This window comes from Macrosteles quadrilineatus, unplaced genomic scaffold (assembly GCF_028750875.1).
Source record: "Macrosteles quadrilineatus isolate MER2022 unplaced genomic scaffold, UCM_ALF_1.0 Scaffold_4__1_contigs__length_99947679, whole genome shotgun sequence".
Taxonomy (NCBI): domain Eukaryota; kingdom Metazoa; phylum Arthropoda; class Insecta; order Hemiptera; family Cicadellidae; genus Macrosteles; species Macrosteles quadrilineatus.
In genome coordinates, this window is record NW_026542597.1 from 13,523,705 (window position 1) to 13,542,586 (window position 18,882).

The window sequence follows — 18,882 nt, forward strand, 5'->3', positions numbered from 1 at the left end:
ATCGACATAGGCCCCCTATATTTGATAAAAAGAAGGGGTCAAGGTTGCTTCCTTGAAGTGATTCTTTTTGGGTTAAATTTTGAAGCTTTGATTTGGTTTTTTAGTTCGATGTTGTTTTTAATGTAGCATATTATTTTATTTATTTTTTTATGTTAAAATGTTGCAACCCTACTCAATGACCATGGTCAACTGAGCTAAAATGACTGTACAACTCATAGATATGAATGAATACTCTAAAATATCTTTAGCAGCAGTGCTTTAGCGCTATAATCTATGCAGATGCTCAGTGCTCAGTGCCAGTGCCCAAGTCAAGTCAGCCTCAGCCACTGTCTCAGCACACTCAGCCTCAGCTCAGTACTCTCACTCACTCAATCTTAGTCCGTTGAAGAAAGTCTAAGCATACTCCCTAATGCCCCTATGGTTCAATGCTCTGTCATTCGGTTCTTCAGTCAGTTCAGTTCAGTTCAGTTCTCACTCTCTCTCAGAGTGGTGTTGTCGTTGTTGGCTAATTTGCTGTTTGTTGGGTTTGGTTGGAAACAGAACATAACATAAATAATAGAGAATAATATCAGAAAGATGGCAAGAAGTTAAAGGTTACAATTAATTGTTTTGTGTAGTTATAGATTAATGTAATATCTCCTAAACTTAATAGTTAGCCTTGATAAAATCAGTTATCTCACAAGTACAACTTGGAAAGTTGAAAGTGAAATACAACTAACCTTAACTAGGTAAACAAACATTGAAGTTACTACTTGGTGAATAGTCAATCTAGCCTATAGGACTACAAATCAGATTAACTTTATAGAAGTAATCAAACTGAAGATTACCTTGCTCAGCTTGACATGATTTATGAAGGATAACTTACAACTTGGACATTTATATTTGTTGTCATGATAAAATAGGCATAGGCCTAGGTCTAGGCCTAACTTAAGGCCATATATTGGAAATCCCTTTAATGACAGCGTAGGCCTATAAAGTGAGATTTCAGATTGAAGGAAGTTAAGGTGTTAGAGAAACCAACTTGTGAAAAATTAAATCTTCTAAAAAGGTAAGTCGACAACCCAACACTGAATTTGAAGTTCAAATTTGGTTAGTTAGGTTAACCGGACCTAACTAACTGAATTAAATAATCGATAGGACTAAGTTATATCAGGCTGCACTTTACTTGACGTCCTACACTCATTTGAATGAAAATATCGATCGATATATCGATTAATCGATTGCTTCATTCGATATATCGTTTGGTTAGTTAGGTAAGGTTAACCTAACCTAACTAACCAAACGATATATCGAATGAAACAATCGAATGAAAATATCGAATAAAAAAAAACAATCGAATGAGTGTAGGACGTCAAGTAAAGTGCAGCCTTATATCATATCGCATAATCAATAGTATGATAAGTTATTTTCATTCGGTTGTTTTTGGCCCCACTTAGGAAAGTCTACTCCCTATGCCTAATTTAACTTAGGCCTATGTTTCTTATTATCATATCTATAATTTGTACCAGTATATTATTTATTATCTTATCATATTATCCGTTGGACCTTGGGAACAACGGGTTGTACAACAATACCATTTTTGCTTGTGAAAATACCTAGTTAAATAGAAGTAGCCTACGGTAGTAATAAAAGTAGATTTACATCATCTAGGTCTCACCAGTTAAGTGAGGCAACCAAAATTTACTTGCACAGCTGCACACCCGTTACCGCTTGTCCCTTGTGACTTTTTTTAGCAAAACTTTCGTGAACGCCTTATTTTAAAAGTACCTACGGTAACATCAAATAATATTATGACTAGCCGCCAATACTTTCCCGTGTCTCGTAACGGGAAGAAAACACTAAAGAGAGTAGCCTAACTTAAGTTTAATCATTTTCTAAAGATCTTCTGTAGGCAATAAAAATGTAAGTTAATCAGACCTAACTCATAAATAAATGTCCACAATTTGGATAAAGTACCAACAGAACTACGTGGCTTATATAAATTTAAGTTAAGCAATCATATTATTAAAAGAAAACTTATTAAAAATAGCATGTAGAGACTTCACAAGCTGTCAGGGCCCTAGAAGTGTAGTCTATTAAAATAAAAAAAATACTATAAAAATCCATTAAGCTAATTGTGATACATTGGCTCTATTCATGGACAAATAATTTATAAATAAAAACAACTTTTTATACTGCCACGTTTTTTAACGAACTAAAAAGTATAAAATTATTTATAAAAGTGTGGAGAGAATAAAAAAAATTCGGGGTTCATGCTTAATAGCTAATTTACGACAACTGAAATCTTCACCAATTGAAATATTATCTATGTGAAAAATTCTCTCCACATATTTATAAATTATTTTCTACTTTTTAATTTGTTTAACCCTAGCAGTGGCCAACGATCGTAATACGCTCGTTTGCAGTGACGCCCATCGATGTATAATAACTCTCGATGGTGACGCCTAGAATGGCCACCAGCGTAATACAATAGTATGGGCCAAATTTTTTTAACGGCCAAAAACTGCTTATAATCAACTCTGATGTGAACAAGATATACCATTCAAAAGATCACATTCTGAACTTTCATTTTATTATATAAACAAACCCTGTAGCAGGTATATAACAATGTTACTACTATTAGAAATGAAATGAATTTTTGGCGCGGCACGAGGAAAGAAATGTAGCTTGTGATAGTGGCAGCACTGCGCTCAGGGTTATTTCCGTTTTCTCTCAGGAAGATGACGAAAGTGCGTCACTCACTGTCAAGGTCTCATACACAAAGTGCCTTGTATTCGCCATTGCGTGTTGTTGCCGGTGAGTTTTCGCTCTCGTGTTATCTGCGATTTATTACTAAATTTGTTATTATTTCGTATTGCTAGAGAAATGTGTGTGTGTATATAAAACAGTAATCTTTATGCATTTTATTATACATGAATTACTGAATAGTGTGAAATTGTGTTTATAAATGGTTGTATTTTTCTTGCGGTTGTTTTTTGCGGTTTTCCGTTTATTATATTACGGTACATTATGACCCTAACACTTAAAAACAAAAGTTGTTACCTAACGTGTTATACATTTTTTATGTATGTAATTGAATACACTACACAAGATGATTATGTTGGTTTGAAGTAAAAACATTGGTACAAAAGTTTTTTACTAATACTATGAATTTTCTTTTTACGAAATCGCTAAATTATAAAAACATTATTTTAAGTTATTTATAAATAAAAAATCATTTTTACCATAAACTTTTATGACTTTTTTGGATTCCTTACTTCATTAGCTTTACAAATATGCAAATATCAATATTAGTATAAATATACAACACAAACTAACACTGTACGGTTTTCAGTTTTTTCCGGTTCTCCGTTTGTTATTATGTTACGCCCACAAAACTTACAAAGAAGAAATATTTTCCTAACATGTTATATATTTCTATGTAGGAAATTAGATTGTTGACTAAATCTATATAATTAATTCCCATCAAAAAATCTGTAAAAAAAAATTTTACCCAGACTGCTTTTGAAATTTTAAAAAGAAAATTCTAAATTTATTTATTCTTTTCACTTTACTAAAAAAAAAAAAAAAAATTCTAAATCATTATTAGCCTATATTACTAGCCTAGCCTATTTCTAGAATCTCCTGTTCTTTCCAAACAAAAGGAATATGAGGTTGTTGGCTAAGTTAACTCCTACGGTTGAATTTTTACGAATTTTCAATTCGGCTTCTCTGTTATCTCAGATATTATTTTTGGGGATGACAAACATACAAACACAATACTGTACATTTTTATAAACATTAAAAAGAGGCAGTTAGCTTAATAAGTTGGTTAATTGTGCACTTAAAAATAAAATCTTGTCCTATTGTTTGAATATCAAAAATTTTATTGAACTTCCTTTGATGTTTTCTCAAATATATTTGACTAACCTCAAAAACAATTGATGTGTTCTTAAATAAACATAACTGTTCCAAAATAAAATTGGAAAAGGTAGGCCTATAGATTTAGCATTTACTTTAGATATTGCATTGCAAGAAGACATCTTATTCATGTGAACCGTACCGTACCATTAACTTTGGATACTGCAAGTGTCATCCCATTGACCCAAACCAGATAATACCATTGACTTTAGATGCTAAAAGTAGACATTCCATTTACTTGAACCAAACGTAGGCCTACCATTGACTATGGATACTGCAAGTAGACATCTAATTAATGTGTACGTACCAGGTGTACCATTGATTATATACTGCAAGGAGACATCTCATTTACATGAACTGTATTTAGCATTGACTGAATTGAATATTAGATTAATAAGGTTGCTCCGCTCAATATTGCAAGCAGACAGCTGCCTTGTACACCTAGTAATATTATTACATTTTAGTATGATATACTACCTACATTTCCTTTCATTACATATCTATTTGTATACAATTTCAATAAAGCAACTTGAAATTCACTTTAATCTTAATCGTCATCAAGTAGCGCTTATTGTAAAATTAAACCCAGTAGGATTTAGAAGATACACTTTTTGATTGATATGATTTCGTTGTACAAAAAATAACATACCATACCTTATTGGCTCTCATAAGTTGGTATGATTTGAACCAACAGTAAGGTAATTAACATATGTCATTATTTTCCAAGTTGTGCCCATGTTTATTATTAATTTAATAATAAACAACATATTCCTTACAACAAAATTTAGGTATCCATTGAGTTGTTCAGTGAATTTTGAATCTTCTATCAAACCTAAAAACTTAATTTTACTTTTTCAAATTACAATGTTTGGATTCAATACAAAAGAGATATTTCAACAAAAGATTACTGATTTGGTCCATGTTTTATTTGCTAGTTATATGATTGGTATGGCACTGTTCTACGTCATTAAATGGATTCACCCACATATAAAGAAGCGTGCTGATGCTTATTATAAACAAAAATCTAACTTTAAGCCTAGCTCAAAATACTCCATCGTTTTCAACGAGAGGTGTAAAAATGAGAAAAACAGAGTGACTTTGAACAGTAAAATTGAAGATGAAATGGTTGGAGATGGAATTTGGAATGAGTTTGAACATTTGAAAACACTTCTGGGAATGGCAGATAATCCCACAAGGGCTGTTTTTGATTCACTTAGTGAAATGAAAATTAATATGATGAGCGACTCTGAGTTTGAAAATGCACTGAATCTGGGAAACTTCCTTAGGAAACTGAGCAAAAGAAATTCTTCCTGTGAAGTGCAAACGAATATAACTATCAATCCAAAAATGAAAATAGACTATTCTTGTCCTGAATTGTTATCTTTTGATCTAATACCAGAAAAAGTCATCAAAACGACAAATTCTTCAGACAGTTTCAAATCTGTAAGCTCCAAGAAGTCGGAAACCCTCAAATCGGAGCTTGAACAAATCATCAGTGAACTTGAGGGCAATGATGATTCACTCCAAAGCCAAATTGATGAGGACAAGATCATACAAAAACTGCAAAACTATTTAAAAAGCAGTCTTGCGAATAGCGATGTCTCCAGCTCTTTTGAACAATCTACAAATCAGGCTCAAGAAAGTAGGTTATTAGAAGTGGCTATAGCAGAGTTTGAAAAAGAACTGAAGCCAATTAAAGAACAGATACAGATTTTAAAAGAGTATTTCAGTGGTGAACTTGCATGTAAACAACCAAACTCAATTGGCCCGTTTAGCGATCTAACTTCATCCTTCACCGAAAGCGGAACATTGTTAGAAAGTGTATCAGGAACTACAACTAGTAGCACTGGCTCGCACAGTTTTTTCTCTTCTTATCATATTATTTCAGCCACTAGTTTTGGATCCGTGGATAAAAATTCAAAGTGTGACATTAAATTAGATAAAACTACTCCAACAACTTTTAGAAACATACATAAAACTAAGCAATACCATAAACTATCCTCATTTAAAGGAACTTCAAATTTGAAAGAAATTCCCAAATCTCCTGAAAAACACAAGTCCAAGAAAAGATCTCCGATAGCAGAAATGTACGTTAAACTTTCTCAATGCAAATCTCAGACTTCATCCATGGTTAGAAATAAAAGAGAGAAAGTAACATCCAATGATGCTGGAGTTACATACCGCATTGATTTGAATGTTAACTTGACTGGAGCTAATACTTCAAAATGTCAAAAGTCAAAACCACTGAAGGAAAGAACAATACAACCATTGACTTCTGATCCAGATGAAATCCTGGGGAAACCATCTGATACACATATTTGTCTGCGACCAACAATCAAATAAATTAGGCATGTCAAACCTATGCTTTACTTTTAAAACTTTTTGAAAATTCTGACTGTAGGCCTACCTATTGGTTTAAAATCATATTTTGTAGGGTTTGAAAGGGCTTCATATTGGTACATTGTAATTTTAAACTTTATGAATAAAGTAACATTGGTATTTCACATTTTAAAATGAGGTTATATATTATTTTTTTACTATTTTTACCTGTTACTTGGTCCTAAGTTCTACCAGTTTGAGATTTCTGTCAGAGGTTGACAAAATTTGATTACAACTCTAACTCATATTTTATCCTGGAAATTGAGACCACTCCTTTATTCAGTGAGTTAGCAAAGTACTGTACTAGCAAAAAGTACCCTTTGCTGGTCCGAACATTCAGCCTGTACCTATCTCTTTTAGATTCAATACACCCCTCCCCCGACTCCACCTAGTCTACTCACTAATTTTACTAACTAAAATCCCTACTTTCAAATTAATTAGGCCTTAGTTAAAATTCACCTTAATCCGATGCACATGATGTGGATTTCCTGTAGCCTATTCCCGTTGGAAATTTCTTAACCAATCACCTTATTATCACCCATCTCCCAATAGGACGAGATACTATTTTCTTTTTCAATTATCAGAGTGTGTGTCTAATGTTCATCTAAAAACTAAAATTCCTTTTTTGGATAACCAGAGAGAAAATGAGTAAAAAAGTTCTAATGATTTGATAAGCTAACCAAGATGAAATTTAATGGTAGGCATGAACCAAAATAATAAGCACATTGTATTTCAATTTCTAGTTTAAAGACCTTGGCACTATTAAAAATGAGGTTATATAAAACAAAAATTATCCTAAAAATAATGTTATTATAGTAAACCTTCAATAGTTGAACATTCGATAGTTCGACACTCCTTGTAGTTCGACACGGGCTGATCTATTTCGTCAAGTGATATTTAATGGTTACTATTGTGATGTGGGCTGACTTGAACATTAATTTGTCATTTATTGTTGACTAGAGACTTAACTAATGAACAGTGAAATTGTGGGGGTGGCGGATTTTATCACCCTGGAATTTTACCCCCTGGGCGATCATTACATCACAAAAACCAGGGGGTAAAATTCCGGCTGCGAACTTTTTAGTTTCGCGACATCAGTTCGATGGATTAAACGCGGAATTAAACGTATATTTTCACAGTTGTGAATTTAATCAAAACACATCAAATTATAAAAACCTAGAGTTTACGGGCTGTAACTTTACCCCCGGACTTTTACCTCCTTCATGAGGTAAGCTCAAAATGTACAGCCCGGATTTTTACCCCTGTAATTTTACCCCTGTAATTTTACCCCTGTAATTTTACCCCCGTCATTTTACCCCCTGGATTTTTACCCCCGGAATTTTACCTCCTGGCCAGATATATAAATGAGTGAAAATGGTTAGTTATCTTCATTCAGTTTTTATTTAATATTAAACGTTTCATTATTAAGTAGACTAACATTAACTAATGAAAGAGGTTTTTAATTTTAATTTTGAGATTCAAGTATCAGGATTCGACCTTTGAAGCTAACTTTTGGTTAATATGACGTATAAACAAACATCAGAATGGTAATTGATTCGAAGATTTCTTTAACGTTTTATTATACAACCGTCGTGAACAATGTTTGTTTATATTGTAACAATAACAAAATATGCCTTATTGTTTCTTTACGAAGAAATGTTCACCCAATTATCATTTAAATAAGATACTCAGTTTATTTTACATACTTATTAACCAACAGTTGGCCCCAAACGCAAATCCCGAACATCAAAATTAAACAGCGAATTCTGTTTACTTAGAAGAGGTTACAAAATAAATAAATAAAGATAGGTTACTTAATAATAAAATGTTTACAATTAAATACAAACAGAAATAGGAAAATCAATCATTCCTAATAACTTTTATATCCAGCCAGGGGGTAAAATTCCGGGGGGTAAAATTCCAGGCGTATAAATCTGGCCCGTACATCATCAGTTGTCTAAACGCTAGTTATATGGACAGGGGGTAAAATTCAGGTTTTTATTGCTAACGCTCCATCTATTTTCTTCCAAATCCGCGGGGATGAAATTCCGCCCGCGAACAAACTTTTGAGCACTCTGGTTACTACGTCATAGTGACGTCAGCATTGCCCAGGGGGTAAAATTCCATGGGGATAAAATTCCAGCAACCCAAATTATGAAGCTTTTTAGTACTTAATAAATTTGGGTAATTTCTGTAGCCTATGAGACTTGTGTTTTTACTTTCCTGTATAACTCCATTTACTCCCTATAGTTCGACATTTCGATAGTTAGACATCCACAAAGTGTCGAACTATCAAGGTTCTCCTGTAACTATTCAGTTTGATTGTTAGGAAAGTAGCTGATACAGGTTTTGTCAACAATCTTGACATTTTGAAGATTGATGAACTTATCTTTACAATAGGTTGTTATGTTTGAAGTGCAAATTGTTTTATCCTTTTATAACCGACTTCTTACTGATAGTAAATTATCTGCCTCTCGAAGGAGTATAAAGTGATACTATCTTGGTGAAAGTATGTGTTAAAAAATATTTATAAGTAGCCAAGTTTATTTTCGTGTTTGAATCGGGTTGACTCTCACCAGATTTTATGTAAGTGCCGATTCTATTACAATCAGGATAATATTACAATTTAATCTATAACCATCCAAAAATGAGCCCACCTATGAATTTTTTTCCTTTCTTTGTTTGACCTGTCGTGCTCTGTGTTTTCATTGACTTAATAATGCCTTTATGAATCATTCTCTTATTTCAAAAACAGTAGAATCAAAAATATTCAAACAAGGTTTGGGTAGGGGCATACACAGTATCATAAGGTGAGGTTAAAAGTAGGAAAGTGCATTATTTAAGGTTTGACTATCAAAGAATCCACCTATCTCGCCAACTATCATCAGAGAGGTTTAATGTTGTATTAGGTGTGTCTCTACCACAAAACTGAGCTACCTGAGGGATGGATTCCTCATGTGTTGCACTTAGCGGTGAACTAAGTGGTGCTATAGGATTTAAACCCTCAATTTATAGTGCTGGCCTCGGACCGCTTGATCAGTCACTTAACAGCAAACAGTCTATAGCACTAACTGGTAAAAAAACCCAGAAGCTTAGTAGTTTAAAATCTGATTGACTTGGTTGCAAAGCATGTTAGTTTAACTTCTTGTGTTTTATTGAGTCTTACTCTGATATAAAGATCCATGTAGGTTTGGTTTTAAAGGGGAAAGCATATTAAATGTAGAATTGACTCTAAAACTCATGAATATCAAATTAAATTGAGACAGAATAGAAAACTAGTGTTTAATTTAATCAAGTAAAAACACTAAGACAATAATCTTGTATATATTTACGCTATATATTTACACTATCCTCTATATATAGACACAAGATTTATGTCTCAAATTAAAGGGGATAGTGTGTAGATTTGCCGAACTTCCTTAGAATTTACGTTTTTTCTAAGGGCTACGACCTACAGCCCTGCAAAGGTCGAGTCAATACAATTCTTATTGAAGAATATAATACACAGTTTATAAATTATTCGTCAGCTGTTTAATGTTTGTCAGACATTTGTTATTATTTTGATAACCTCACTTTCTGTATGTAATTATTAATCTAGGAGTTTCTGTTTATAAACACACGTTTTTGATCAAGGAAAAGTGTATTTGTTAACTTTTCATAACACAATGTATTATTTATAAACGTATTTGATCATTATTTGTATGTTTTGGTGTAAATATTGTATTTTTGAAATGTTTTAGTTTTCCTGTGAAGTAATCTGAAGGAAAGTGGTAATTGTGTTTAAGTTTGAGTATGGAATGTGAAATAATAGGCCTACCCATAGTAGGGGACGGAATCTTATTGTTTTGATCAATATAATTTATTCTCTATAGCCACCAGAACAATCATAGGGAAATCCGCTTGCAAGTTGTACAGAAACATACAAACATTTTATCGTAACTGATTAATCTTACTCAAGATCAGTGTTTGACGTTCAGCAGTACCTACCAAATTTTACCTTCTCTAGATATGGTACGCAGGAATACCAAACTACTATTATTCAGTGAACTATACCCTAACTACTTTTTATATATTTTTTTTCAAGTACACAGGGAAGTTGCTTGAGAAACTGTGACTTACGATTTCAGTTCTGGCAAAGAAGTATGTGACTTGATGTTTAATGACAATGTTGACTCGGGTAATATTAGCGTTATAAAACTTTATCAATAACCCCAGGGTGTGAAAAGTACAAAAAGAAAAAGAAAAAGTAATCATTAACCAGGCATAAATTATTCTCCTTATGTTGTCGGAAGGAGAAGGTAAAATGAGCTCCTTATCAGCATTTTGAGTTTATGGAAAATCAACAGCGACTATAAACAAAGTATTATGGGTCAAAAGAAACAAAAAAATATTTGAGTAATATAATATCATACAAATCTGCATTTGAAATGGCGAGTTCTAAGTCTCACTTGAATCAACATCTTTCTGGTAGTCTATATCATTTTAAGATCCGGGACTCCTTTTACCATCGGATTGGACCGTTAATACCCTCTAACATTGAACAAAGTATGCCCAACTTTATATATACGATGTAAACACTGCTGTTACTCACAGAATGGGTCAAAGATTCGTGAAATGCGACCAACTGCTGATGTGTGATTTACATGTATGTATGTATGTGACTATCTTTATTCCATACAACAAATGTAATGAAAAAAAAACAACGAATACAGGAATATATTTGAACAAATTATCTCCTTATCATAAGTAGCTGCTTCTTGGGTAATCAGCATTGCACAGTTCGTATAAGCCTACTATTTATTTTTCAAATCTATATAATTAATACGCTACATGAAACTTTGTCGGTTAAACTCCTCCGCCATTTCTTTACCGATTTTATCCATTGACGTCTCATTGGAAAGAGCGTGTCGCGTAGATTTGCAAACTGGCCTTACATTTTTGAAAAAGTGTCTTGGGCTCTGCCCCCAGTGGCTTTGAAAGTTCCCATGTTATCCTTATGAAGAACATAATTGTTTACATTTTGATCAGCTGTATAATTTAATTGCTGTTATTTATTTTTCAATTCAATGAAACGCATTGAGTACATTTATTTACTATTTGAGTTTGTGTAAACATAACCCCCAAGACGGATCGTGTTAGTATGGTTGTATCTTAAATTTGTGTATTTATCGATGTTTTGTGTCGCTATGACGGATCGTGTTAGCATGATCGTAACTTAAATTTGTGCATTTATCGTTGTTTTGTGTAGCTATAATTTGTTTATTTGTTGTTTTATTCTTTTAAATGCCTCCGACGTGACGAAACGACACATATAGACAGGAGGTGTAATCGTGATAACGACCGCAGCTACAGAACAGTGGCGTAATAGGCTTAACTCATCACAGGGGACCGCGCCGAAGTTGGACAACGACACACGCGGACAACGATAAGGTTGGACAGATTAAGTTTCCAGGATTGTCGTTTGCGTGCAACGTTAAACTTGGACACTTTTGAATGTGTCCAGTTTCGTCATGTCGTGCAACGCCAACACTGGACAACTTAAAACGTGTCCAGGTTCGTCGTTTGTGTGCAACGTTAAACTTGGACACATTTGAATGTGTCCAGGTTCATCGTTGTCTGCTTTTATCGTTGTCTGATTGAGGCGGTGTCTGTTTTTATCGTAGTCCACGTTTAACGTTGTCCAACTTCGACATCGTCCCCTTCACAGTCAGCACTTGACCCTGGACAATCTCAACTATTAGGTTACAAATGCACCCTAACACTACCCCAAAACGACTTTTCGTTCTCAATTGGCCCTCTATCAATGACCTGTGTTGCCTGTACAGCGAGGCATTTTGAGAAGGAGAAAACCGGCCGGAATGCTTTAGGTTTATAATAATAATAATAATAATAATAATAATAATAATAATCTTTATTGTCATTCAGCAACATAAAATTACAATAGACAACGTCAGAAGTCAGGACACAAATGTGACATCATGCTTAAATCTATACATCATCCTATGAAACATTGAACATTTTGTTGCATAAACTGTACATACAGGCCTAAATATTTAAATTTAAAATTCTAAGATTGAATGCTTTACACAAATTTATACAAAACTTAAGTAAATAATGCTTCAAAACTAAACAATTTGTAAATATTCAGGAAATTTATAAAAAGATTTTTGGTCATGCAGGCTGCCTCCTAGTGGCCAATAGTGTTAAGAGTTCAGAGTAATTATTTGTGTTTAAAAAATCGTCTATAGAAAAAAAGGCTTTGCTAATTAGCCATCTTGATAATGTTGATTTGAAAAGGTTTATGTTATCAATTTCTCTAAATGAAATGGGAAGTTTATTAAAAAGTTGTAATTGTAAATATTTATGGCTTTTTGTGAATTTTGAAAGTCTAACTGGTGGGATGTACAGGTTGTTTGATTGTCTAGTTGAGTGGTTATGTATTGAGTGGCATTTAGTAAAATTTGTAATGTTTTGTTTAACAAAGACTAAATTATTAAAAATATAAATACTTGAAAGTGTCATTATATTATTATTTATAAAGAAAGGTTTGCAGTTGACTTTATTTGGTATATCAAACATGATCCTCAGGGCTTTTCTTTGCCAAGTAAACACCCTGCTGGCCCCACAGCAGGTTTATCAATAACGAAGATAAACATGGTCTGAGTTACACACCGGTAATCTTTGAGTTGACTCTCTTAAACTCATTGTAACTATGACTGTTATTCGTTTTGAAATAACTCCTGTAATACTTTGCAACATGTACACTCGTGAAACTCGAATTAATATTAACCATTCATTTGGTTAAACTAATATATCGGTTTGATTAACATAAAATAGTTTATACAGGCAAACTATCAGTTCTATTTCATGTAATAAATTAAGCAGCCCCTAAATAAAATACAAAGATAAACAGTAGGCTATTTGTTAATTATTATGTCTTTTATTGCTGACAATATTCCCTTGGCAGAGCACGGGCGGTTAACTAGTCAAATATAAAAACATACGACTTTAATAAAAATAATAGTCACATGCTTCCTTTGAATATACAGATCATGAGTGAAAGTCCACCAGGTTTTACCATTTTAGGTACCCAACCGATATATTGACCTTTGCCCAACTTTCAATGTTCTCATAGTTGTCAATTTCTAAAAAGTTTATTAAATCAAAAATTTCTGACGTAGCTGATAGTCTAGGTAAAAGCTCGGGTCACACTAAGCTAGCATCAGCGGCAAACTGAAAGAAGCCGCTACTGTCAGCTTAATGGGACCACAACATTCGCAGCTGACATTGCCAGCCAGCGTGTATTTGTCAGCGGCTGGCAAAGTCGGACATGTTCAACTTTTGGTAGTGAGGCGGCGGCGACTAGAGTTCACGTGATCACTCGCACTCGCTGTGCCAGTCAGCTGCGTAGTCTGACCACCTCTAGAAGCGTGCCAGCGGCAACCAAAGATAATTTTCAACTCGATTTTATACAAAAGCACCTGTGTGTGTGTGTGTGTGTTTTTTTTTCCTTTTTTAATTCGAGGTTTAAATAATTCTAGCAATTCTTGGAATGTATGTGGTGACATTCGTAAAACATTTTTATAGGCCTATGTCTCTGATTCCTCTTTTTTATTTTTTGCAACCGGCATGCAGAAGCTCCTAACTGCTCTATTTTTTTGGTATGCAAGGCTTGGTCCACTAACGCCTCTTCTCGCGGTTAACATTTTTAAATAAAGTTCTTTCTCTTTCACACACATCCTTAAAAATGGATTAAGTACTGGTTTATGAGGACCCAAGCACGAAATGGCGACAAGAACTGAGCTTTAAACTAGGCGATTAAAAGTAGAAATTTGTAGCGTAGAAATGACTGAGCTTAAGTGGTCGGGAAGCAGGTTATTGATTTCTTAAATTTATTCCAAAACTATGCCTGCTTGTGGGACGTTTCATCATAGTAGTAGGAACGTCAAGAAGCAGCTTACAGTTGAGTTGTTGCATTTTCAAAACCAGTTCTCACATATCCTCAATAATCACTTAAGTATTCATTACGAGGTCCCACGGACGCTGGTCATTAGCGGCTGACAAGCAGCCTAGTGTGACACGTGCTTAAGAGCATGGACAAAAGAAATAAATATAGACTGTCAGCCATGCTGCAGTTACCATGGTTACCATAGGTTCCGGCGCACACGGTTTGGAGAATACAATTACAGTTGTATTGCTAAATTCTTTTATCAAACATGTTACAAATAACATGGACACTTAACTGTGATAGTATCTTTAAAAACTGTTGCTATTAAGCTAATCTAAAGTGTTCATAGTACAATTATCGATTCCTACGATTTACATTTTACTCCCAACTAGTAAATAATTCTAGAAATATTTTGTTCCTGTAATGTAAATGAACTCCATAAGGCAAACAATCCTGATTAAAAGGCCTTACACATGTTGGTGGCCAGAATTTCATCCTTCAGCATCTGTTTATAGTGACACTAACATGGAAGAATCAGGATAAAATACACGGATTAGTTGTAATACACGTCAGATCTATTCCCGATTTAAATAACATTAGGGGGTGTTGCTAGCTTAGTGGTTGGATTTTGGTGCTGGAGGGTGGGGTTCGATTCCCGGCACGTCCACAATACATATGATCGGTTTAGACAGCTTCCCATAGAAGCGTTATTTGAGTACACTGTACATTGCCTCTCCTGTAAAAATTCATTGCCTCTCCTTTTACCGCTAAAGCCAGCTGATCAAGGGTCAATTTATACCCATACAAGTTGCCGTTTTGTCGCACCCTACCCTGATATTGGGGTTGAGCTAATGTGGTCTTCATCTTTAGTTCTCTTTAAAACTTTTTATTTTGCCTTTTGTAACCCTGCCTTTCTGGCCCACAGTGGGAACTCGCAGCTTGCAAGGCCCTGTCAATAGTGGACATTCAAGAAATCGAGGCAGCTTAGCATTAAGTCCTCATAAATTGCACCTTTTTGAAAAGAAACCCAAATACGCCGATACAAAATTCCTTAACAAACTTCCGAAGGACATACAAACAGAATTAAATATCAAAAAATTTAAAAACAAAACTATTTAATTCATTTGATGAATTGTAATTTACTTCTCTTTCCCTACTGATCAAAGTATATATTCTAAATTTATTGAGCAGAGCGATGCGTGTATACTACACTCCTGCTTTTTGTTTTACAACGGCTGAAGCGATCTGCACAAAATTTAACACAGTCACATTACCCAACCACGGGAAGGTATAGATCTGAAATGATACAAATCGGACCACAAAGCTTTTCCCTACATGGATTTAAACTTTTAGAAATTTAACATGGGCCTTATGAATTAATTGGTCATCATGATTATTTGCAGGATAACAATAAAAAGGTAAACAAGAGTCGAAACATATGTTAGTCAACGAATCATCTAAAATAGCACATTATAAATGCCGAAGAGAGAAAAAGAGAATAACAATTGGATTAATATCATTGAGCATAGTTTACCACAAAATGAATAACCAATAATAAGGGTCCCCATAACTAGGCTGATGTACCATTGACTCAAATACTCCAAATAGCCATTCCATTTATGTGAACCAAATATAGACCTACCACTGAGTTTGGAAGTAGACTTTCCATTTACGTGAATAAAAAAAAAATTAACCATTGACTTAGGATACTGAAAGTATATATCTCATTTATGCATTTATGTGAAGCAGGTGTACCATTGATTTAGGATACTGCAAGTAGACAACTCATTTACGTGAACCAATTGTACGATTAAGTTTGGATACTGCAAGGAAACAATTCACTTACGTGAATCAAACTCATTGACTTTAGAACCTGTAAATAGACATTCCATTTAAGTGAACCAGGCGTACCATTGACTTTGGATACTGCAAATAGGCATTCTGTTTATGCGAACCAAATATCACTGACATTCGATAATGCAAGTAGACAATTCATTTACATGAACCAGACTTATGATTGATTTTGGATAATGCAAATGGAAATTCCATTTATGTGAATCAAATATACCATTGACATTGAATACTGCAAGTATATATCTCATTTACAAGAAACAGATGTAGCATTTACTTTAGAAAATTATTGGAGTAATATGCTTTACTTTAATACTTTTCAATGAAATGGTGACCTTACAAAGTAGGTATTTTAAGCCAAGTATGAATGGAGATGAGTGTAATATGAGTGGCGCGATCTTGTAGTCTTGTTAGTGACTAAGGCCGTCATATTCCTTAGACACAGCTGTTAATTAATAGCCCACACAGCTAATGGTAACTAAGGGACTTACAGTTTTTAGTGGAATCCGAACCACATTTTTGCCTTGGTATTAACAAATGGGTCTTATTATCAGGATAGTGCTGCAGATAGTCGTAGTACTCACTAGTGCGGACGTTAATCCACTCAGGGAGTATCGTATCCACAGTGCATGCCTATAAAAATCCACAATTTGTGACCTAGTAGCTGGATTACAGGACGTTGCCACCGTCCTAGTCTCCGCTAGCTCTGCTCAATATTACAAGCAAACAACTGCATTGTAGATAATTTTAATTTAATTGAATTTTGGTATGTTTCAGATATTTAAAATAATGCCTTTTAAATACATTTTGCCTGTAAGCGATGTGTAGTAGAGTAACTTACCCTCTCCAAAGCAAACCTGCAGACTAGGTGAATTTCAATTCTGGTTGGATTTTAACTCATATACTTCCATAATCAAGTCATATTATTTATTCCCTATTTAAATAACATTAGACCAGTGCTTATATTATGTTAACCGGTGCTTAGGATTGCTGTTACGGGGAAGGAAAAAGTGTGTTTTTTATAACTTGTATATACTTAGATGAAATAAATAAATATGATGAAAATATTTCCAATAACAAGCAAATCATATCAGTTTTCTTTTTCCTCTTAAGAATTACATGGAAACAGTTTTCTTTTTCTTCTTAAGAATTTCATAAACAATTTTAAATGTAGCTTACAGTTTTTGAAAATTTTTGTATAACAAATTTAATTGTACAACAATGATATATTAGACAAAATTGCTCATTAGCTGTAGGCCTAATATAAATTTGACATTTCCATGTTTTGAGGGTAAAAGTTTGAAAAAACCAATTTTTGAGAAACTTAAAAACTCCATAACACCTCATTTCCATGGCCCATTAGACTTGGCAGTTTGCAAACTCATCTAAGTTTTTCCAGCCCTACACATTCATGCAGAATTTCATCAAAATCAGACCAAAATTACTCGAGCTATTGTGTTTATCGACACACACACACATATCCTATACTCTTATATGAGCAATATTTGCTTTTACATGTATGTATGCTGGTATACTTGCAAAGAAATCTCAATAACAGCTTCGACGATTTCCTTAAAATGCTGTAAATAATTTGTTTCTGGCCTTAAAACGTGATTTTAGACAGCCACTAACTCAGGAAAATTTGAATTTCGCTACACAACTCATTTGAAAATTTAAAATTTTAATATTGGCCATGTTACTATGTTGGTTGATAAAAAAAAAAAGTTAACATAAGACTTTTAACATGTGTTTATAAAAGGCCTTCCAATTCTATCCAAATCTATTCATCCTCTCATCTTGAATTGCAGATGAGTGGAGCGGATAAAGCGGTTTGTTACATCTGTGGCAAGGAGTTAATGAACATAAAGTGCTGTAACCGTCATATAAAACGCATTCACAACGTTCACACCAATGGCGAGCCTGCGGAACCAGCAGAGAAGGTAACTTGTGTTACATGTGGAAAACAGTACAGTCAGAAAAGCTCTCTACAACGGCACAATAACGCTGTTCATAATGTAAACAGCAAGAAATCCTTGCCCAAGTTGAAATGTGATACGTGCGATTATGAAACTATTTTCAAATCTAATTTGCGACGTCATTTAATGAAGACACACAAAAACAAAAATCCGAAAATACTTAGAAAATTTACATGTTCAATGTGTCCTTCCAATTTTAGTAATCTGAGGTCCCTCAAGTACCATGAAAAAACTAAGCATATGCTCGGGACAAAAAAGTATCCCAAGAGGAAATGTCCGTTGTGTGATTTTGTTTCATATGAAATAAGAAAATCAGTAATTTACAAACATTTTGAGACAAAGCACAACATAGTGATGAACTGGCAAACACACAATTTTAACTCTCAGGAGGATTTCAAGCTGTGGAAGAGGAGTGTTGAACAAGAGAATGCCGTGTATTACATGGCAAAATTTCAGTCTGAGAAGGATTTATACTACACTTGTAACAGAAGTGGAAACTTTGTTAGTAAAAGTTCTAATATCAGGAAACTGAAGTCTTCAGGTTCATGTAAAATAAATGGATTCTGTCCATCCGCTATGTTTGTAAATCAAGAAAGTGACAGTGTTGTTGTTAAATATTTACCAGTACATGTGGGTCACGAAAAAGATCCAATGTACTTGAGAATATCCCTAGGAGGTCTCGGATGTGGTAGAAAGTACAAACGAGCGATGAGAGAAAGAAGAGAAAGAGAAAAATCAAAAATAAAAGAAACACTTGTTGAAGAGAATGCTTTTATAGTTGCTGTAATTGGAGACAATGACATAATCTCAAATGAAGTGGTGATAGAA

General features: G+C 33.9%; 1 protein-coding gene across 2 annotated transcripts in view; it reads left to right on the top strand.

Moving 5' to 3' along the window:
• The first annotated feature begins 554 nt into the window (after nucleotides 1-554).
• LOC128991901 (putative sodium-dependent multivitamin transporter) overlaps nucleotides 555-18,882 on the top strand; it is a 48,848-nt gene continuing 30,520 nt past the window's right edge. For both annotated transcript variants that reach the window (XM_054415173.1, XM_054415176.1), the window contains exon 1: nucleotides 555-1,048. The gene's annotated coding sequence lies outside the window, so the exon portion shown is untranslated. The remainder of the gene's footprint in view (nucleotides 1,049-18,882) is intronic.